Genomic DNA, 22552 nt, shown 5'->3' with positions numbered 1-22552 from the left:
ATTGTAGAAGGTACAGCTTCCAACTCGGAGATATTAGAGGCAGCAATACAGAGAAAGTCCTTATCTACGATGCAGCAAAGACCTCAAAGGGCGGCAGCTACGGACAACATTGGTAGAGCGACATCCTCAGAATGCCAAAGGAAAGGAACCTTCTGCCTCTGATTGTAGACAGAACACATGGCGCTAAATGGGAGAGTGGTAGAGGGGAGAGAAAAAATCTTATGTGCATTTATACCCCAAATAAATATACTAATTATAAGGATCACTTTCTTGTGTGCTTTAATGAGGTTTCTAAGATTTCTAGAGTGACCCAATGTTGCTTTCTTTGAAGATTTGTTCAATTTTTTTGTAGGTATTTCTGTCTGTGTATGACTATGTACACTTGAGTACAGGTGTTGATGGAAGCCAGAGCTGGAGGCAGAGGAAATTGGGAGTTCTGTGACATGGGTTCCTGGAAGAAAACTCAGGTCCTCCGTAAGAACAGAAGTCAGCAGCACAGAGCTGTCTTAACCACTGAGCCACCTCTCCAGTCCCAAATGTTGCTTTTTATTTGTGAATTATTATTGTTGTTGTTCATTTGTTAGTTTGATTTGAGATAGGGACTCACTCTGTGATCCAGGCTAGAAGGGACTCACTATGTAGCTCAGAATGCTTTGGAACTCACATCTACCTCCTGCCTTGGTCTACGGCATACTCGGATCACAGGCAGGAGCTTTTAAGGGCTTTTAATCTTTAACATTTCAACACACCAGCATTAAACAAAACATCTAAATAATTAAAGTATATGAATATTTTTATTAAGACGCTGTAAGCGAAATAATTTATGGCAATTGTCTCATTAACCAAATCCACATTTCTTGCTGTGCTCCATCTCAGAGTCCACTAGGAAGACATAATTAATTCATTTAGCTTTCCATCCTTTCTAATAAAATCTGTGACCCAGAAGTAATTCAAGATATGAAGTAAGACAATGACCTGAAAATTTAGGTGGTACAGAATTGTAAACTTGAATTAATTATAGTCATGTAATATTATTGGACCAACCAGCAAACTATATCACTTTCCACCCGAAAAGTCCCATGGGATGAACCTTTGTCTTCCCAGCAGAAGCCAGTTAGATGCAGTCAGAAGCACAGCTAAGAGTCACATCATGAATCCTGGTGGGTCCCAACCTCAGCTCATCTTGGCATGTTTGGGAATTTTAGGTATTTGAGATATTTCACTTTCAGCTGTTAGCATTTACTTACCAACACCTTAATTGTTTTTATCAACACCAACTATTGACAATTCTTTCCATGTAATAATATCACACACATAAAACACCTGAGAGTAAAACCCATCAAAAAAATAAGGCCATAATTATATTTCACACTACTTTAAAAATGAAACACTACCTAGCTCCAAATATTCAGAGGTGAACATAGAACCTGAAGTAACCATGGAAACAAGGAAATGAAAACCATGTGGGTTAGGAGCACTAGGAAGGAAAAAAGAATGTGATAGGAAAGGGAGTGTAGGAAAAACAGAGAGGGGCTTTAGCTGGGAGGGGAAAGGAGAGGAACACAGCAGGAGAGAGGGAGAAGGGATAAATAACACTACAGGCTTTGAAAAGACAAGCCATAAGTGTGGCAGAATGTTTGTTTACACTGTAAAAATGAGTCTCTGTCTAAAACACCTTCTGATTGGGTTAATAAAGAGTAGAATAGCCAACATCTAGGCAAGAGAGAATAGACAGGACTTCCAGGCAGAGAGAAGAAAACTGGACAGAGGACTCTAGGTTGGGAGTTTCACCTGTGCCTAGCAGCTTGGTAGCAAGTTGGATATCTTGTACTAAGAAGAGGTAACTGGGCCATGTGCAGAACGTAAATTTTTAAAAATATGGGTTAATTAAGTTATAAGAGCTAGTTGGGGAAGAGTCTAAGCTAGGTCAAGCTTTCAAAATTAATAATAAGTCTCCAGGTCATTATTTGAGGGCTGGTGGTTCAAAGAAAGTCTGACAAGAAGGAATCATACTGTTGTTTATTTACCTAAAATTATGAATAATATGTGTGTGCATACATATATAGTTCAAATGAAGTTATGTCCCTTGGGTTAACAATGCTCCCCACAAGAGCTATAGACTACCTCACAAAAACCCTAATACCAAGCAAGAAAAAACTCCTTTCAAGTTTTTGGTCAAGGTGGGCCCAGCGACTTTAAGACATTATAGGGTATTGCTGTTGCCCTTGGCAGTCTCCCAGAGGATGAAGGTAAGGCTCTATTGCTGAAGACACCATGCACTCCAGATACAGGACTCAGAGAACCAGAAAGCCTCCTCCCTCATGACTAGCTTTTACGTTACCAGGAGGCACTAAGCAAGCTTCCTAGGGAGGGGACAGCCGGTAGTCCTACATGGCTGTGACACATATGAACCACAAGTGTAGTAATAAGAGCGGCGGGGCTGCATCCCCAGCACCCCGGCTGCCTGCTAGCTTATGCCCGAAATAACAACACACAAACTGTATTCATTTAAACACTGCTTGGCCCATTTCTATCTAGCCTCTTCTAGGCTAATTCTCACATATTAATTTAGCCCATTTCTAATCATTTATGTTGCACCCCAAGGTGCGCTTACCGGGAAGATTCTAGCCTACTTCCATCCTGGGTCAGAGCTGAATCGCATCTGCCCGGGAGAGCGGAGCATGGCGTCTCTGTCTGAGGCGTTTTACCTCAATTCCTCTTCCTCCCAGCATTCTGTTCTGTTTACTCCACCCACCTATGTTCTAAGCTATGAGCCCAAGCAGCTTCTTTATTATAATTAACCAATGACCTTCCTCCATCACACAAGGACCAGAATGGCAAGATAACCCTAAAGGTGTGATAGTAACACTTAGATATTGAAGATAAAGCCAACAGATGTCTAATTGGACCTAACATCCACTCAGCAGGAGGGAAATCACGCCTGGTACCGGGAACAAACCCATGGTGGGTGAGGCCCTGAATCTTAGAAAATAACTTAGCTACTGACACGGTACTAAGTCAGCACAGTTCCTCATTGCAATCTTATATGCACAGGTGAGTGGAGCTCACAGCTCTTGACTCTTTGCAGCAGATGGAAACCACCACAGGAAATCACAAAATGCAGAGAAAACTCTGGGGTATCTAGCCAAAATGGATACGTCTACTACACAACTCCTGCACACAAGGCTCAAGGAACAACTTGGACGATGTTAAATCTTGGAAAGCTTATAAGAGCAAGGGGAACTGCTGTGAGACTGTATCACCTAGAAATGAAGGGAAGCTTCGCTGCTGATATCTCAACAATATGGCTGCCTAAACATGACCAAAGTAAGGATGGCACTAGTAGGGATGCGAACATGGAAGCAGGAAATCTCACCGTGCCCCAGCACTGGACAAAGAACTGTAGGCAACTAAAGAATGACGGGAGTGGGAGAAATAGACTTCCCTGGGAAAGGACTCCTAAGCTAATTACCCAAGTAGTCAACCTTAAAACTATATATATACATATACAAGCAACACTAAACACACTCAACAGACTGGATAGATAGATAGATAGATAGATAGATAGATAGATAGATAGATAGATAGATAGATAGATAGATAGATAGATAGATAGATAGATGCAACAATAACAATTAAAGAAAAGAGACCATAAAAGCAAGAGAGGACAAGAGCAGGGAACATTGCAGGGTTGTGAGCGAAATGAAAGGGCAGAAACAGAGTAATTATATGTTAATTAAAAAATAAAACTTCTCCACAAGCAGAGATTTGCATCCATGTATGGAAATTTCCTCCAATTGTTTTCTATCAAAGGATTTCCAGTTTGTTAATTTGTGGTTTTTAATTAATGTTAGCTAGGTATTACTAAAAAAAAAAAAAAAAACTCAAAGGGCGAAGTTCCAGATAAAGCCCGGTTTGAAGACACCATCACTGAAAATGTGCCTGTTTCCCTGACACCTTCAGAGGGTGTCTCCTCCCACGTGTAAGGAAACAGTTTCATCCTGCAACTAACAGAAGACATTTCAAGATGTGAGCTGATCTTATAAGAACAACTCCACTTTGCAGGATAGAAGCAAAAGAGATCAACAAAGAAATAGTACCAGATCGTGACAGTGTTTGGTTCTTACCTCAGACACAACATCTGAGTGGCAAATCCTTGGATTGAAATACAGGGCGTTACACCCAAACTATTTCTTCACCTCCAGTACTCTATACATCTCTAAAATTAGACAAATGGTTGTTCTAATTTCTAGCCAAGAATTCAGGTCCCCTTGGATCATGATTAGCCTTAAGTTTCAGATGTTAGCACATGCTCATGAAAAAGAGGCTTAATATGTAGAAAAGATTTTGCACTCATCACCTGATCAAAAGCCCTACCAGTGAACACAGCACTGTGTGTGTACCCTTCAGATAATCCAGATTGGCAACATTCTGATGTATTTTGGGGGTCCTTGATTCTGAGTACTCTTCTTTTTCATGGTCATGTGAGGCCATGCAGGGTAATAAAACATCTTTGATTCAAGAAAAAAGACAATAATTGTACGATGCATCATAATCTAACATACAGATCAAATTCAGTTTATGGAACAATATTTCTCCCTAAAATGAATCATTTCTGAGGCTTGTTATTCTTTCGGCCAGTTTGCTTGTACTTCCTGGGATCCACACGCTGGAGTGTGAATTGCTTGCTGTGACCTTAGATGAGTTATCATGCCCCTGCATCTCAGTGTTTCCACTCCCAGCTTACCAAGTCATGAGCTAAGTCATAAAATTCTAGGCACTCTCTCAACACATCCTAGTTTCTTCCTACCACACCACTCTATTCCACATTCTATCAACCAAAATCAAGATCCGCATGCCCCCCCAAAAAACTACAGAAAACTATGCCAGATGGGTGAAGAGTCTACTTCTCTATTTCCGAGACCCCACTTTATCCCTTTCCTTAGAGTCTGTGGCTGATCCGGAGACACATGGGCCAATAAAACTGCTTTGTTTTTACAACCTAAATAGTGAGATGGCTCCCCATGCCATAACAGACTAAAATCTCTCTGAAATGTGACCCAAAATATCCGTTTCCCCATTATGTGATTTCTGTTGGATACCTTGTGAGATGGCTTCTTATATGGCTATTTCAGTGACTGGAACTCGCGAGAGATTACTGACATCAGTGCCCAGAGAGTCCACCTCTGCAGAGGGTGCATCTGCTGCTCCAGCTCAGGCTACACATTGGTTTCCAGTCAACTATAAGCAAAGATGGCTCCTGCCAGGAACTCACAAACTCTTTTTCTAGCCACTGTTCTTCTAATTTAAGACATTGCAACATACCTTGAATACAGTTCCAGCGAAGTCCCCAGACTTGTAACTGCATTATTTGTTTCAGATCACATTTAGTTTTACTCAGATTGCTTACGTGTGTCCAGACTTTCCAGGAAGTGTCTTCATATGACCCGTATTTTAAAAATAATTCATTATCATCAGTTTTTACAAAGTATCCAGAAAAACTAGTAATAAATTTTTTTTCAAAGCTGATAGTAAATCTGCTCTTTAAATATGATTTATTCAATTAATCCATTTCTAGAAGAGTCTTTCAAATGGAATCTTAACATCTGCACTTTAGCTCATACCAAGAAGAGATTTTTGTTTTCTTTTTAAAAGAATCATTTTTTATTCCAGAATATGCAAGCTTCAGACTGCTCAGTTGCAGTGTTTCCTGGGAGATAAGTAGAGAAGGAAGGATTCTTCTCTTTCTTGTCCTGTGATACATACTAGCTGCTTTTGTCATTGTGACACAGTATCCAACAGAAATCACATAATGGGGGAATGGTTATTTTGGGTCACATTTCAGAGAAATTTTAGTCTGTTATGGGGTGAGGACGCTAGTGTTGGAAGCACCTCCTTCAGATGGTAGTGAATGTCTTCAGAGAAACAGACAGGAAACCCTGAGCGCATGCCCAGAACTAGAAGTAGATATAGTCACCAAAAGGACACCTGCTTCTGCCGCCTGGGCCCCATTTCTGAAAGATTCCACCAACTTCACGACAGCGTGAGAAATTGGAGGTCAAGCAATAAGTAAGGATTAAGCATTCTCTAAGGAACATTTCATACACAAACAAGAGCAACCACCAATCTCAATACCAAGAGCTTCCATGTTTTCTGCTGTTTTTTTTTTCTGGGACTCAACTGTTAAAGACTTGAAAAATATTTGGAAAAAATATTTGATCCCTTTGATACTTACTGCATAGTCCCAAGTCAATGACATCCTTACCCTATGGCTTATCCACCATATTTCCTCAGGAAAATTAAGCTTACCCAGATATCTGGGCTCCTGGACACTTGTAACCTCTTTCTAAAATAGCAAACTCCTATTTCTATTCCTAGATAAAAATAAAAGAGGGGGCTGGAGAGATGGTTAAGAGCATTGCCTGCTCTTCCAAAGGTCCTGAGTTCAATTCCCGGCAACCACATGGTGACTCACAACCATCTGTATTGAAGTCTGGTGCCCTCTTCTGGGCTGCAGACATATACACAGACAGACTATTGTATATATAATAAATAAATAAATATAAAAAAAATAAAAGAGTACTTACTGGTAAAAATAAAATTTTAAATCTTTTGTAAAGGTGGTTTAAACAGTAGAAATATTTTCCTCTTAGCTTTATGAGGAAATGATTTGCTCAACTGCAAATGCTGGTGTCTCTTTTCTTCCATAATAAGCAATTTTAGGCTTAGAAGAGACAGTCAAGGTCCTTAGACTTAGTCAAAGCAAAATCTTGCCTATGCTCTCCCTGACGGGGGTCAATCCAACAATTCCTTGAAAACAACTTCTACTGGCAATGAACTTGTCACCACACCAACAAAACAAGAGACTTAGCTTAAGAATGCTCTACCCGGCAAGACGGCCTTGCTCATAAGAAACCCAGAACTTTTATTTGTGATGACCCATTCATCATTTTTCTTTTACCCTCTGGCACCACACAGATCAAATCCACTCCCAATTATACATGACAGTTCACTGAGCATTTGGAGATAGTGAAAATCCCCAGTCTAAAGCCCCAAGAGTTAGCAGTTCCTACAATAAAATGGTCAGGAAAGACTAACAGCACAAAGGGGTGCCCAGCTGTAAGCAGATGACTGTGGCCAATGGGGAATGCAAACTGAGTTCTCATCAGAGAACAGTAGATTCGTGGACCTGGGGGGATCACCATGGGTAAATTCTTTGGTGCCTGAGTGCCTGAGTTCAGATCCCCAGCACCTAATGCTGGCCAATCAACTTCTGGCCTCCACACTCATATACACCCCCCCAGACACACACACACTAGAGATAGTCCAGTTGTAGAGTAATATGGATTTCATTATTTTAGAAAACAATTCTATTTATGATTATATACTTCTCATACTGTGTTGGTAATTTCCAATCAGCCTTTAGTTTGTTATAACTACAAAGCTTTATTCAAACAACTGCTGTTGGAGATCAAACTTAGACTGCTTGAAGATTCCTAATCTGAAAATCCAAAGAATCAAATGTTCCAGACTCTAACACAGTGCTTCTCAGCCTTCCTAATGCTGTGATCTTTTAATATAGTCCCTCATGCTGTAATGACCCCAACCATAAAATTGTTTTTGTTGCTACCTTGTTACTGTAATTTTTTTACAGTTATGAATCATAACATAAACACCTGCATGTTAGGCAAGCACCTTACCAAGTGAGCGCTTCCCAATCTTAAAGATAGAATTTCAATTAAAAGCAATATATTTTCAGCATTTCCTAATCACTAAACTAATCCTACAAGGTTGATGTTTTGTTTTTACTTGATAGCTGGGAAAGTTCACATGGTTAAGCCAGCTGATTTATGTGGATCCAGAAAGCCTGACTTTAAATGCTGAAGCTGCCTCACAGGATATAGCCATGTGGCTGGTGGCAACCTGCTTGACTTCTGTTAGTGGCTAGTGTATCTTTCTGAGACTCAGGAGCATTCAATAGCATGATACATATAAACCATATGATACACATAAATCAATACCTAGAAAATAATAATGTCTTGGTAAGTATCTCCAGCATTATTACAGCTCAAGACAGAACAACTGGAGAAGTAGCAGAGGCCGTATTTAAAGCAAAGCATGTCTGACCTCAAAGCCAGTACAAATAACACATAGAGGACACAAAGAATTCATTTTATTGTTTTCCTCCAGCAAGTATAATTTGTCTTCCTGACAATACCGCTTCATACAATGAAAGATAACTATGGGGTTTCAAGAATAATAAAAGGAACAATGCCACTAAAGGCATAGCCCAGTTACAATTTCACGGCAGTCGTTTAAGGAGAAAGCCAGGATATCAAGAAAAGAAGGACACCGGAAGCTGTGCCTAAGGCAGACAGGTGGTTGCCTAAGGCAAACATCTGTGAGTACTGTGTAAAGCTTTCCTCCAAGGATTGAAATATTCCATCCTGCAGGAAGATCCTTAAGCAGGAAGGTAACAGCCCAAAACAGCTTCAGGAAGTTCCTGAACCTGACCAGATTCACTAGCCCCCCTCACGGCCAGAGTAAATAATAGAACCTGAGGAAATAAAGCTGACCAAGCTGAGCTACAAAGCAGAGTCTCAGGAGGACCTGAGCTCCTAAGACTCAGACAAGCTAAGCTGTAAAGGAGACTCTTGAGACCAAATGCCTAAAAGAAACCAAAACCAGGTGAGTTGCCTGCAAGAGGTTTAGACCAGAGTCCCTTGGAAAGGACCCTCTCCAACCTACTGAGGTCCCTGCAGGCTGTGCAGGTTTCTAGCTTTGTGAGCTGTCACTCATGCTGGAGTCGGCTTTGGTGATGCAGCTGTCTTTGAGTCATTTCTGCTCCTGCCAGTAAGTCATCAGCCATATTCCTGTAAGTAACCCCAGGAAAACTCACTGGTTCACCAAGTTATACTTTGCTAGTACTTTGTGATATGTTTTTTCCCAAATAATAAGTAAGCCTAATCAAGTCAAATGACAAACATAACAGACTCATTGAGAACCAAGCAACTCCCAGGTGGGTTCACTGATCTCAGAGAGCAAGGCCAGAGAAGTCGCACCCCTGAGCTAAGGCAAGGAGGTTTTATAGGTTTTAGGCAAGGGGTGATGATGTGCCAGCCTGGAGCTGGGCCTGTCCCCAGGGATGATCAAAGGCACTTGGGTAAGCTGGGCATGTCAGGAAGGTGGGTCTCAAGGGCTGCCGGAAATGTGGAACTGAGCTCTGGGTGCCATTCCTTTCTTCAGAGTTTTTAGTGTGGTTGGGCTGGGGAAGCAGGACAGACAGGGATTTCCAGTTGTGCAAGGGTGAACAGGAGGCTCCAACTGAACACTTTGGTCTGCGGTGGGTTTTCTATCTGGGGGGAGCAGATGTATATGGTATGTCTTCCCAGGGAAAGCTTTGTGACACAACAGGGAGTCAGCATCTAATCTGTTTGCTGTTTACTATTGGCAGGCAGATGCTGAATGGCAGTGATAGTGATTGGGGCAGGTTGATATCCATTTCCTAGGCTTTAGACTGTGCCTTCCTTCTTCATAAGCAACCGTAGGAAGCTGTTGGTATCATTATGTCCTGTTTGCAGACAGCAGTAGATTTACGGTGTAAACTAGGAAACACGATTGTCTACCTTGTTTTCTTTTTAGTTAGTCTTATGTTGTAACAAAATCAAGAAGGCCCCTAGTAAATGCATGATAACTTGAGAACTTGAGTAGAAAAATATTTCCATGTGGAGCATGGTAAGATAGATGGTCAGAGTACGGATTTTTGTCTATCTTAGTTGTTACATATGAGGTTAAAGGGATATAAGAATATATACATATGTACACACACATGCACACACACAAACACACACACACACACACACACACATACACACACACACACATACACACACACACACACACACACACACACATACACACACACACACACATATGGGTATTCTTCCCATATCAGCTGCCAGTCAATCTAAAGTATATTTACCCTCAACACTCTTTAAAATATGCTTAAGAAATAAAAAATCAAAAATAAAGCAAGAGCTATACAAAACATACTTTTCAAAAGGTAATTCCCAATTAGACCTTCCTTAATTTTAAACAACCAGTATTAATATTCTCTTATAAAGTAAAAGTTTTCCTAATAGAATCAGATTTTAAGTGATGATGTTTACTAAAGGTGTCTAATATTGGGGTAGCATTCAAGGTGTACACTGAGTTTCTCTAGGCATTATAGAGCTTGAAAGGACAATGAGGCCAGCCAGGGCTACCCTCTGTGCTGGACGGGAAAACAAGTAAAGTGGCCTACATATCTTCCAAGAGCCCGACAAAGGCAGAAACCCATCTCCTTCCAAATTTCCAACTTGACTTAAAGTTAAGTTATTGAGGGCTAGAAAGTTATGTTGTTCAATTTAATCTATTCTATCTCTCTCTAAAGTAGGACTGTAAAAAGCTAAACCCACTATAATACACAAGTCAAAGACTTCTTGTTTTTAATAGAATTAAGCTGAAGGAAATATGAAAAATCATAAGTTTAGCTTCTGAAAGGGCTCCCTGTTCAGGCAAATATCACTCCTGCAAAAGTTGTAAAGTGATCAACATTACACTGATGAAAGTTGGTGTAATCTTGATTCAGGAGTATTCAGAGAGCTTTCCTACTCTTCCCTTTAAGCTACAGGCATCTAAAGAGGTCCATTATTTCCCAGTGAGAATTTCCCATCTTGGAAATCCACCCAAGAAGCTCAAATTACCTGAGCTGCTATGACAGCTCGTGCTACAACAGCCACACATGCTACCAAAAAGTATAAGCCATTGAACAGGGCTCAGGTCCTTACAGGTATGGTGGCACAAGCCTGTGATAGGAAGAATGTGGTAAGAGGATTCACAAGTTTGAACCCATTCAGGTCTACAAACAATGTTCTAGGGCAACTAGACCTATACAGCAAGACCCTACCTCAACAAAAGACAAAAATAAAGGTATAGATGTAAGTTTTTGATCCAGCTGGTCACATAGCCATTCCATCCCAAATAAATACACAGAGGCTTATATTAATTATAAACTGTTTGACCTATTTCTTAGACTTATTACTAACTAGTTCCTACAACTTAAATTAACCAATAATTCTTATCTATGTTTAGCCACATGACTTGTTACTTTTTTGCAGTAAGGCATTCTCATCTTGCTTCTTCTGCCTCTGGCTTGTGACTGTGTCATTGTCTTTCCTCTTCCCAGAATCCTCCTAGTCTGGTCACCCCACCTATACTTCCTTTCTGGCTACTAACCAATACAAGTGACAGATTTTATTAAACCAATACGAGTGACAAATCTTTACATTAAACAGGAGCATTATCCAACAGCATGATTGAATCTACTCTGAAAAGAAAAAAGAGAGAATATAGATGTGGTAAGATAAAAAGGTAGATTATGAATCTACTTTTAAAAAGCAACTACTCATTTTAAATGTTATACATCTGATTGGACTTTTGTATATTGCATGCAAATATTGTCTATTGAGATTAATTTTATTATAACATTCTATACATACATTTCTACTCTTGTTTCAAGTATTGCACCTATACAACTCATTTAACAACGCATTGAAAATTTCTAGTCCTTGAAAATTATTACCAACTGTTTAAGACAATAAGGAAATGCAGGTTAGTAGTTAATCACATATTATAATCAAACTTGTAGTCAGTCACATTAGGCAAGTTTTCAAGGTTAAACAAAGATATATTTAGATAGACAAGACATCTTCAAACACTTTGGAGATCTGCAGAATATGATATTTAGGATGTTTTAATTACATAGCTTCTTCATTTTTATGACAATGAGATATGTCTGCCCCTGGCAGCACCAATCTACTTGAGAGAAGATAGTGGGCATCAAAGAAACTCCACATGGAGTTTACTTTCTTTGTGGCAAAAGTAAGCCACTGGTCAAAAAAATGCCCTTGCCTCGATTGTTGAGAGTATGCTCTCTTGATTGGACAAGCAAGACACAAAAGAGAGTGACTGCCAAACATTGTCAAGAGAAGGTAGGACAGCCCTTCAAGATATCCTGCTTCATGAAAAAGTCTGACAAGTATACTAGTCCTGTAGGCCAAAGATGGATGCCCCAACATTGCAAAGGAATTTTGGAAGACTGTCTAGGCAGCCAGCTGTTTATTTCATTTCTCACATTTTTTGGAAGTCACTTGTTTGCACTTCCTGCTGACTCAGTTAATATTATCCCCTTCTTGGGTCCCTGAGGGAGTTGGAAGACTAGGTAGTTATAATTTTCCTTGTTTACCTGACTCAGAAAGCAAGTGATGATAGAAAGCAAATTAGGTTCAAGACTTTGGACTCACCAAAATAAGATAGATATGGAGTATTGTCTCTGAATTTGTCAAGTGCAAATGGACTAGACAATGCTGATGTATTTACTATCTGTATATATTGTATATAGTTACAGTACTTATTGCATATAGTTTTTCTTACATTAGTTATAGCCTTTTAATTTTAGACAAAAGTAGAGAAATGTAATGGTATTTCATTTGTATTTTAATAAATAAAGCTTGCCTAAAGACCAGAATGCAAAACAGCCACACTAGTTAGCTATAGAGGCCAGATGATGATGGTACATGCCTTTAATCCCAACAGCCACACTGGTTAGTCATAGAGGCTAGACAATGGTGGTACATGTTTTTAATCCCAGCAGCCACACTGGTCAGCCATAGAGGCCAGACATTGGTGGTACATGCCTTTAATCCCAACAGCCACACTGGTCAGCCATAGAGGCCAGATGATGGTGGTACATGCCTTTAATCCCAACAGCCACACTGGTCAGCCATAGAGGCCAGACGATGGTGGTACATGCCTTTAATCCCAAAAGCCACACTGGTTAGTCATACAGTCCAGTTGGTGGTGGTACACATCTTTAAACCCAGCACTAGAGAGGAATTTAAGGAGGGATGAGACAGGGAAGATTTCATGGAGGTAAGAGCTCTCTAGTGGCTTAGCTGCTTTGCTTTTCTGACCTTCAGGTTGAACCCCAGTATCTGTCTCTGGCTCTTTATTATTTGTTCTACAGAAAGGAGAAAAAAGAACTACAACTGATCTTATTTAAACCATGTCAACTCTGTATACTCCAAATACGTAACCACTCTTTGGTCTATTAAATAGGGTTAAAACTAAGAATGCATCAGCACTGAGTTTGAAAGATCATAAGAATTTCCACAGCCATTCCCTCCAGTTTTGTCAAACGAAACCAAGAGGCATTTCTTTTCTCAATTTATAAACAGAAAATAGTAGACATCTAAATCATATGCTCTAATACAAAACATCTAACAGGCAGAGGCAGGACTCAGACCACCTTGTTGAAGAACTTACCCTCAACCAATGCAATCACTGCCTATCTGATTCAAGGACTGTCCATTCTTCCAGTCACATAATGCTACTCTGCTCCTTTTTGTGTAGTTTCCCTTTGTGAGAAAAGCAAGAACGATATAAAGAAAATGTATCACACCAACACATTTTATTTTCTTAAAAATCCTATTTCCCCAGGATACGATAAGAGGTTATAGGAAAACAAAAAGAAAAACAATGAAAAAAAAAAGGACAGAACAAGTACAGGAAAACATTTTGGGGAATATGCCCCATCCACACTCAGTCTGTTCAAAATAGGCACAGAAAAGCTTTTATCATTATTATTTGCACTGCTCCAAGGAGTCTAACTGAGCTATTCAATGCACTATAGGGCATGAACTCTGCTAGGACCACATGAGTACCACCCTAATAAGTCAGCTAATGCAACAGAAAAATAAAAACAGTCACCCCATCCAGGCAAGTCTTCAACTGGCACGTCAGTCTGTTGAGAACAAGGTATTTGTGTGAAATAAGAAATACTTTAATGTAAAAAAAGGAGGCATCGCTCCTCAACTCATAGTACCCACTTATAATTAAGATGTAGCATTATTATTTTCTTCCCATCTCAAACTCCTTCTCATGTAGAAATGATGAGAAGCAACAACAAAAGTTTTGGAAGGCTGACTGGAGAAGCTAACCAACAAAAATAGCATGTCATTAGTAAACCCAGCTGTCCTATAGACACGCCAAGATAAGCCATCCGGACTCCAAGTCTAACTAATGTAGTGGAGCCCCTTTAGTGGACCAGAAGTGCTATGACACCAAGCAGCTGCAACATACACAAGACTTTCTTCTATCTTGCTATGGCCTTCACTCATAGCAATCTAGAATTATGATAAATATTTGATTTAAGCTCCATGCTTCTCAAAATGACAGCTTTAGAGGGTTCTAAATAGTATATCTTTTAAAAATAAAATCCAATAGCCCATTCAATTAACAAATACTCAGCTAGGTGGTGGTGACTCACACCTTTAATCCCAGCACTCAGGAGGCAGAGGTCCATGGATCTCTGTGAGTTTGAGGCCAGCCTGGTCTATAGAACTAGTTCCAGGACAGCCAAAGACTCTACACACAAATTCACAAAAAAAAAAAAAATAAGTAAAAACAAAAAAGCTGTCTTAAAAAATCAAATCAATAAATAAAATATTCATTGTTCACCTACTATGTATTATGCACACAAACTGAAGTGAGGGAAATCGACACAGCCCTCCCTGCAACCCTGTAGAGAAGCCGAACGAGGCTGAGACAGCAGCACATTAGGGACCACGTGTGTCTAATGCACACATGTTTCCTACTCCTGTCACTCTTTCACACCACTCTACAGACGTTTCTCAGGAGCCCAAACTGCAGGCGGTGGTGGTGCAAGCTTTAATCCCAGAACTTGGGAGGCAGAGGCAGGCGGATCTCTGTGAGTCTGAGGACAGCCTGGTCTACAGATCGAGTTTCAGGACAGGCTCCAAAGCTACACAGAGAAACCCTGTCTCAAAAAGCAAAAAAAAAAAAAAAAAGCCCAAGCTGGAGATGCTCTTCACACTGAGCCACACTGTGAAGCCTCGTATTCTCAGTCGTTGTAGCTGGAAAGCAGTTTTGAAAAATAAATGATGACCATCACTTCTGGTTAGTGACATGGTCTACATAGCCATCAGGGAGCTAAATTACATATACATGTATATGTTTTATATATAAATAAATATATGATTATATTGCATGTTGGACACATATATATTTTATGTGTGTATGTAGTACATACATACATACATGCACACAAACACACACTCACACAGAGAGAGAGAAAGAGAGAGAGAGAGAGAGAGAGAGAGAGAGAGAGAGAGAGAGAGAGAGAGGAAGTTCCTGCACTTGAGGTGAACATGGGAGCAGGAATATCAGAGAAACCCTCCTGCCAGTCACCATCCTCAGAGCAGAGTCCCATATGGCTTCAACTGAACAGAAGGATGGATGGGTCATGATCAGAAACTCCACCTCTTCTGAGGGTACACAGGCTGCTGTCTGCTGTCTTAGCTGCTTGGAGCAGCTTTGGAACTTGTTATCACCTGGACACATCAGAGCTACTGAAAAGAAAGACGGTAGTTTGATCTAACTGACACATTAACAATTGTCACATTTGTATAAGGGATAAGTCAATATTGTTTAAAATGCCCCTCCTGCAAAAAGGATGTAGAGAATGAGTGAGCTTCCTGCCAGAATCCCAGTGCTATTTCTCCAAAAAAAAAAAAAAAGAAAAAAGAAAAACAATAGGAAGAAGTCCTATAATTACACAGGAACACAAAGGATTCTGAATGGGTGAAAGAGAGGGGGACAGAGACACAGAGACCAGAGAGAGACAAAATGAAAATATAAATCTAGAGTCACAACATCTCCAGATTCCAAAACTTCTTACAAAGCCATGGTCGTTAAAACAATATGGCCCTAGCATAATAATCGACACCCAGACCAATGCAAGAAAATAAAGAGGGATCAAGTCCCCCTCCCTCATCAGCTCGAAGAGCAATTAGGGTTCCCTGACCTGTGGGAAGTCCAAGGACCACCCACCTCCATCCAGGTCTAGTAAGGTGAGCGTCCAAACTGCCTAGGCTCCCACAAAGCCAGTACATGTAGTAGGATCAAGGGGGAGGGAAATGGGAGGCGGTGGCGGGGAGGAGGCAGAAATCCTTAATAAATAAATAAATTTAAAAAAAAAGAAATGTGAAAAGGGGAAGAATCTGTCCAGCTTTCTTGATTCCTGGGATCTTACAATGCCCAGTACAGATTTTAAGTAAAACAATACAAACCTAAAAAAAAAAAAGAAAATAAAGAGGGAGAAAACGGCACATATTTCTTCAACAGACCTTCAACAGTGATGCTGAGAGACAAAGGGAAGGAGTCCCTTCAACAATGTTGTAAGCTGGAACCTTATCTTATTTAATACACAAATTTAACAAGACAGACTGAACAGCAGAATCTGAAGACCTGAAATTCCTAGAAGAAAGCACAGAGGGAACGCTACTGCGGTCCTGGGGGTGACAACAGATGCACACAGCAAGTATAGTAGTAGATAAGTAGGGCTGCCCCAGCCAAGCTCCCCTTCTGCGCCAGAAAGGACCACATCTTCAGAAAACAGCCCACAAAATGAAGGGTCAATCTGCAGACCATCTATCTTGTAAGAGGTTAAAACCCAAATACGTTTTTTTTAAAAAAATCCTTCAACTCAATGGCAAAAATCAAAGAACTCAAAAATGAGAGAAGAATCATAACAGACTTTGAATAGATACAGATATTTCTAAGAAGTCAAGAAAATGTCCAACAAATATGGAAAAGGTGCCTTCATTACAAGTCATCTGGGAAAAGCAGGTCCAAGCTGCAGTGAAAATCCACCTATACCCACGGGGATGGCTGATGACCCTCATGAACAGGTCTTTAATCTTCCTTTCTAAACCATCCATTCTCCACCTTACCATCAAGTATTTTTATGTACGTGGTTCTAATAAGAGGTTTCTGGCCCTGATTTTGCTTATGGATGAAAATGGAGTCACCACTGGGAGTACATGAATATCTCAACAATACTAAATGTCCATAATCCAAAAATGAACTCATTTCTCTCCTGCCGCCCATTAGTTTCATGCCTCAGACCAGCATGAAGGCTGGACACGTGAAGGCCATTCATTCTTTCTGCACACCTATATTTCATGCATGCGGTTCAGAAAGGGTCACTGATCATGCTGCTTAGTATCTCTTCAACGTGTCTACTTAGGTCTGTGGTCAGCAGCACTGCTCCGACCTTCCCTTCCTATTTCATGCCTACTCTTCATATGGTCGTGATTCTTTTAAAAACACAGAAATGCCTGCTCCCAACTCTGCAATGAACTTTGTTTCCATTATAACAAAGTCCAAGTCCTTCCCATCAATTACCGGATTCTAAATCATGTGACCCCGTTTTATCTCATTATTCTGCCCTTATGCCATTTTTGCTCAAAGGCAATATCTCCCAATGACCTTTTTGATGGATGCATCTACGTGTGCATTCAGAGTCCAGAGGAGGACATCAAGTATCCTGGTCTGTCACTTGGCTTGTTCCCTTGAGACAGGATCTCTCCCTGAACTGAACCTCATCTGTGATGCTGGCTGGCCAGAGAGTTCCCAGGAACCACCTGTCTCTGTCTCCTCATGTCTATCATTTTTATTTGGATACTGGGGAGTCAAGCTCAGGTCTTCACTCTTGCAAAGCAGGTGTTCTTGCCCGCTGAGCCATCTTCAAAGCCCCTCTTCTCTTAGTTCTGTGACTAGGGTATTCACTTTCTCACTTCTGGGTCCCCGAGTCTCCAAACTCTCCCTCTTTACTGATTTTTGCCTGCCAAAGCCCTGGAAGTTGATATCTGTTAGTTAGATACCTGCCTAGATATAATTTCCTTTGAGAGGAACAGCTTAAGTTCAAGTAAGATGTTCATTCAGTGTTACCAATTATCCATACTGACACCCCTGCCCCCATACTCTGAGTGTATTGTATGTGCACGGTGCTGAGGACCACGCTCAATGCTTCATACATGCTGAGTAAGTGCTCTGCCATTGAGTCATACTGCCAACCTCCCCAATATGTTGATTAAATTATTTTTATTGCAAGTATATTTAACAAAAGTCCCATTCAGTTAATTAAAAAGTTAACTATGTATAGCTATTGGTTATGGTGATGTTATATAACAGACCTCTAGAACTGAATCATCTGTCACAAGTGAAGCTTTACGCCCACCAAACAGTTAATTCTCACTTCTCCCCATCGCCAGTAACACCATACTTCCTGTGTGTGACTGGTTCGAGGGTTTCCATACGTGGGTTGTGTCATATTTTTAAATTAATCTCTAAATAGGTGGCAAGTACACACTGCACAATGGCAGACATCTCTCACAAAGACTACTTTGCTTCTGTATTTACTTGACAGCAACTAAAGGGCATTTTCTACTTCATTCTGCAAGGGAAAAAAAGATAATTCTATGGCTCTGTTGTACTTTCTCTGATTCACAATGCTGCGACATTACCAGCTGAGAAGATTTTATTATATCTCTTTATATTTCCGCTTGCAGTATAATTCTTACATCCCTAAGTAAAATCCAAACTCATTTCCCACTAAAAGGATGTACATATAAATCTGTATGTCGCACAAAGCTCACGAGGAAGTATTAAGTGACTTTAGGAAGAATTATTTGTCCATGGACAGGCTGCAGTAAAAACTGCCAAGTGCAGAAATGGTTTTAGATACAGACACTTCCTCATGCCTAACTGAAACAGCATTACACCATCATTCCTAAATTAAACTGGTATATGGCGCCTATAACCTGACGACTCTAAGACACTGTACTGAGCTAAAGAGCATATTAAAAAAGAAAAATCTGCAGAGGTAAATTACTTACCCAGCGTCAGAATAATAGGGACATCAGGTTGGACTTAACCTTCCTTCTGCCATTTTTCAAACTGAATATTCAAGTTTCAAAACCAATCCAAGACAAACAGATTTCAAACAACCAATCTAAATTACATAGCTATAGAAAAAATTAACAGGTTGCCTGTCAATCACTTTTTCCTTCATTACAGGTAGAATCTGAAAACAACAGCCATTTGCCAGACTCTTTTTCTGGTATTTTCTCCTGCTGCAAACTATGTGAGATGTTCTCCCTGGAGACCAAGCTCCACTTGGGAAGCATACCCATAGTTAGGCCTGTCTCTAACCCCAGAATAAAGATCATACTGGCACAGCTGAAGTGCTATCCTGGTTAACTCTGGACGTGTTAGTCAGCCACTAACTTCTCTGCATGTTTAGGAGACTAGGAAACTGTCATGGCTAGTTTTATGTCAACTGGACACAACGAAAGTCATCTGAGATGAGGGAACGTCGATTATGAAAATGCCTCCATAAGATCTGGCTTAGGCAAGACCATAGAGCATTTTCTTAATTAGTAATTGGTAGGGGAGGGACCAGCACATTGTGGTTGGTGCCATCCCCAGGTTAGTGGTCCTCTGTATCAGCTCCTGCCTCCAGATTCCTCCCAGATGAGTTGCTGTCCTGACTCCTTTGATGATGAACTGTGATGTGGAAGCATAAACCAAGTAAACCCTTTCCTCCTCAACTTGTTCTTTGGTCATGGTGTTTCATCACAGCAATGGAAGACCCAGCTAATACAAACTCCCTGAGAAATCCCTCAGGGGAAAGGTCAGTCATGCTGCTCTCCAGTGCACACTGTGAAACACTGGGCCTCTGCCCGTTATCCATCTACATCTGTAGGAGAGTTCTGAAGCTGCCTGCCAGCATCATAGGAGAATAGAGAGAGAGGAACGTCAGGCAGAAAGCAATATTAGTGCAGGAGCTGAGGATAACCCGTCTGCCCACTTTGTAAAAAAATTCTCCAACCATGCTAAACGGGTGCTTCTTTCTTCAAATTCTCACAACACAGAACACCCTATTTTAAAGACAGCAAATTAGGGGCTGGATGTGGTAGTATGACCTTCAATTCCAACACTGGGAGGCAGAGACAGGCAGATGCCCGGTCCACATAGTGAGTTCTAGGCCAGCCAGAGCTACAAAATAAAACCGGTTCTCAAAAAATGAATCAAGTTTTTAAAGACAGTATATTAGGTTTCTCCTTGCGCTAGAAAACTATCATATGCCAGTTTAAAACCATAAACATTCACCCACTTGTTTCTCTGTACCAGGAGACAGTGTACTCCACCTGGGTCCTCAGGACCCAGGATCTCTAAAGTCACTTTCAATGACCCTGTCAACCAAGACAGTAGTCACATCAATGCTTCACAGGGGGTGGGGCGGGGGAGCCCACTTCTAAGCTCGCATGTGTACTGCTGGGGGAAGTCATGTCTTTGCAGGATGCTGCTTGCCCCGGGGTCTTCCCCCTGGAACACCCACTATTCATCCATCAAAGCTCTGAGGGAGAACGGGAGACAGCAGGACTGTGGCCAGCCGCGCTTAAGCATGCTGTCTCACAGCTCTGTCTGTCTCTGCTGTAGCAGTGAACTGCAGTCAAAGCAAAGGAAGTAGAGGGCTGGACTTAAATATCAGCTCTGAAGCCATCTCAGACGCTGCCCAGTGCACCCTCCAATTACGTGAGAGTCTACTCATGGGAGAGCTGCGGTGAAAGAGGCAGGTCCTGGCAGGTCTGCCTTAAGCAAAATGGAATTGATTCTATTTTTGTAAACTTGAGTGAGAGGCACAGAAGGGACATGAAATTGGTCAGCTAATTCTTAACCTATGACTTCCCTGTCAATCACCAAGGACATTTCTGAGGGTTCATGTGGTGTTTGGGCCATAGGGGGTGGCATTGTTTTATGCCTGTTAACACACTCTTACTATTAATGTATCATGTTGTTATTACTTAAAATAGTTCATTTCATCTGGGAATCTTGCTCTAATGGTCTCTACTACAATCGTTTTTGCTGAAAATTAGTCACAACCACCTACCTATATTCAGTGCATATGAAAGCCAAGATAGAGTAGCCCCTTCCTTCCCCATTTCTCTCGTACTGATGTTAGGGAGCGGGGCCATGGAGCTCCTGAGCCCTGGACAGGCCAGCTCATGTCCATCCTTCTATGTGGGTATCTGGATAGAACTACTGATTTCTTTCCTCCCTTAGCAGTCCTTGTCACCTTCGGGTACTGTAAGAACTAGACCTCGGGAAGGGTACTGTTTAAATGACAGTACACCATCTTTTTCTTTTGTTAAATTCACATTCTCTCTTTCATGACGGTACCCTTCGCCTCCAGCAAATGCCTCCCTAACTTTCCCAGTAGTAGGAGCTGACTGGCACACTTGTTTCTCTACCTCCAATTATTTCCTGACTCACACGGAACCAGCCGTAGCACAGGAAGGGAGCTGAGTTGCCAAGGTAACCAGACAGCATGCCTATGTTCAGCCTCAGTTGGATTTTTATTCTAATTGGGCCAGTTCCCCTGTTCATGACACACTTCGTTTTCATAGAAAAGGAAGTTAGGCATGCTTTAATTTCTCTGACCTATCACATGGATTTCTTCCATTTGTTTACAAGGACCACTGTACAGAGGCTTCTTGAATTACTGACTTGGCTCATCTATTTCTAATAACTAAGCTTGATATTCAAAGTATGTAGAACAAACATGGCGGGAAAACACCAATTGGAACAAATGCATTCAGCAAATCAGAATGTAGTGTAGATGCAGAGCCCTGCCTGAGCCAGTGCACACTGGCCTCATCACCCCACTTTTATGGGACAGACTTCCTTGCTGATCACTTGTGGCAGAGCTTATTGTCTTGCATGACCATCTGATGCAGTTGCCATACACAGATGAATAAAAATTAGATTTTGATGTCAAATGTATCCATGAGTTTATGTCACACCACGGGTGTGAGGGTTTTAGACTAATCTGCCTATTTCCTCCATGAAGGCCGACACTGTGTGTGAGAAGGTGGATGTTAAAGGTACTTTTTATATCGCAAGAGATAGGTTATCAGAAAGCATGCAATTGCTGGCTATGGGCCTGCTTCTGGAATGATTCCGCATCTTCCCACCTCAGGCCCCTGCTATAATTGTCCGTCAGTCCCTATGTATTCTGATGAACCAAATCATTATCATTTGAGTCATGAGTTAAGTGTTGATGTCAACTGGGTGGGTGGAGGTGATGCACACCTTTAATCTCAACACTGGAAGGCAGAGACAAGCAGATCTCTGTGAGTTTGAGGCCAGTGTGATCTACAGAGTGAGTTCCAGGACAACCACAGCTGTTACACAGAAAAACCCTGTCTTGAAGAGAAAAAAAAAAACAAAAAGCTGAATGTCACTTTAAGGATGAATATTTAATTATTTCTCTGGCATCCCCAAGAGCAACTGGTGATGCTTCATATGACAGCTATAATTTCAGTCTGGATCCTATGGGAGAAAGACTGTGAGCAGGGCACGGGGAGGGGCTTCTAACTGGCTCACAATGAAAAAAGTACAGTTCTATGAGCCATGAAATCTTTGGCGCTGTTTGTTATTGGGGTGCAATCTAATATATCCCAACTAATGCACCTTATTTTTAAGTAAATAAGTAGGGTCTCCTACTTATTATTTTTGCTTCTGAGAGACTTCAATGGCTTTATGTTACTTCACACTGTATGTAAAATTTGAAGGCTGGAGAGAA

The 22552-nt window shown here is 41.0% G+C and overlaps 1 protein-coding gene across 3 annotated transcripts in view; it reads right to left on the bottom strand.

Moving 5' to 3' along the window:
* The window catches only part of Tmem117 (transmembrane protein 117), a 441165-nt gene that overhangs the window by 317592 nt on the left and 101021 nt on the right, over nucleotides 1–22552 (bottom strand). Inside the window, exon 2 of one of the 3 annotated variants that reach the window (XM_075960450.1) lies at nucleotides 11328–11368. The exons of the other annotated variants lie outside the window; for them this stretch is intronic. The gene's annotated coding sequence lies outside the window, so the exon portion shown is untranslated. The remainder of the gene's footprint in view (nucleotides 1–11327; nucleotides 11369–22552) is intronic. 3 annotated transcript variants of the gene reach the window in all.

Source organism: Microtus pennsylvanicus, chromosome 2 (genome assembly GCF_037038515.1).
Source record: "Microtus pennsylvanicus isolate mMicPen1 chromosome 2, mMicPen1.hap1, whole genome shotgun sequence".
NCBI classification, from domain to species: domain Eukaryota; kingdom Metazoa; phylum Chordata; class Mammalia; order Rodentia; family Cricetidae; genus Microtus; species Microtus pennsylvanicus.
This window is presented reverse-complemented; position numbering and strand designations above follow the sequence as displayed.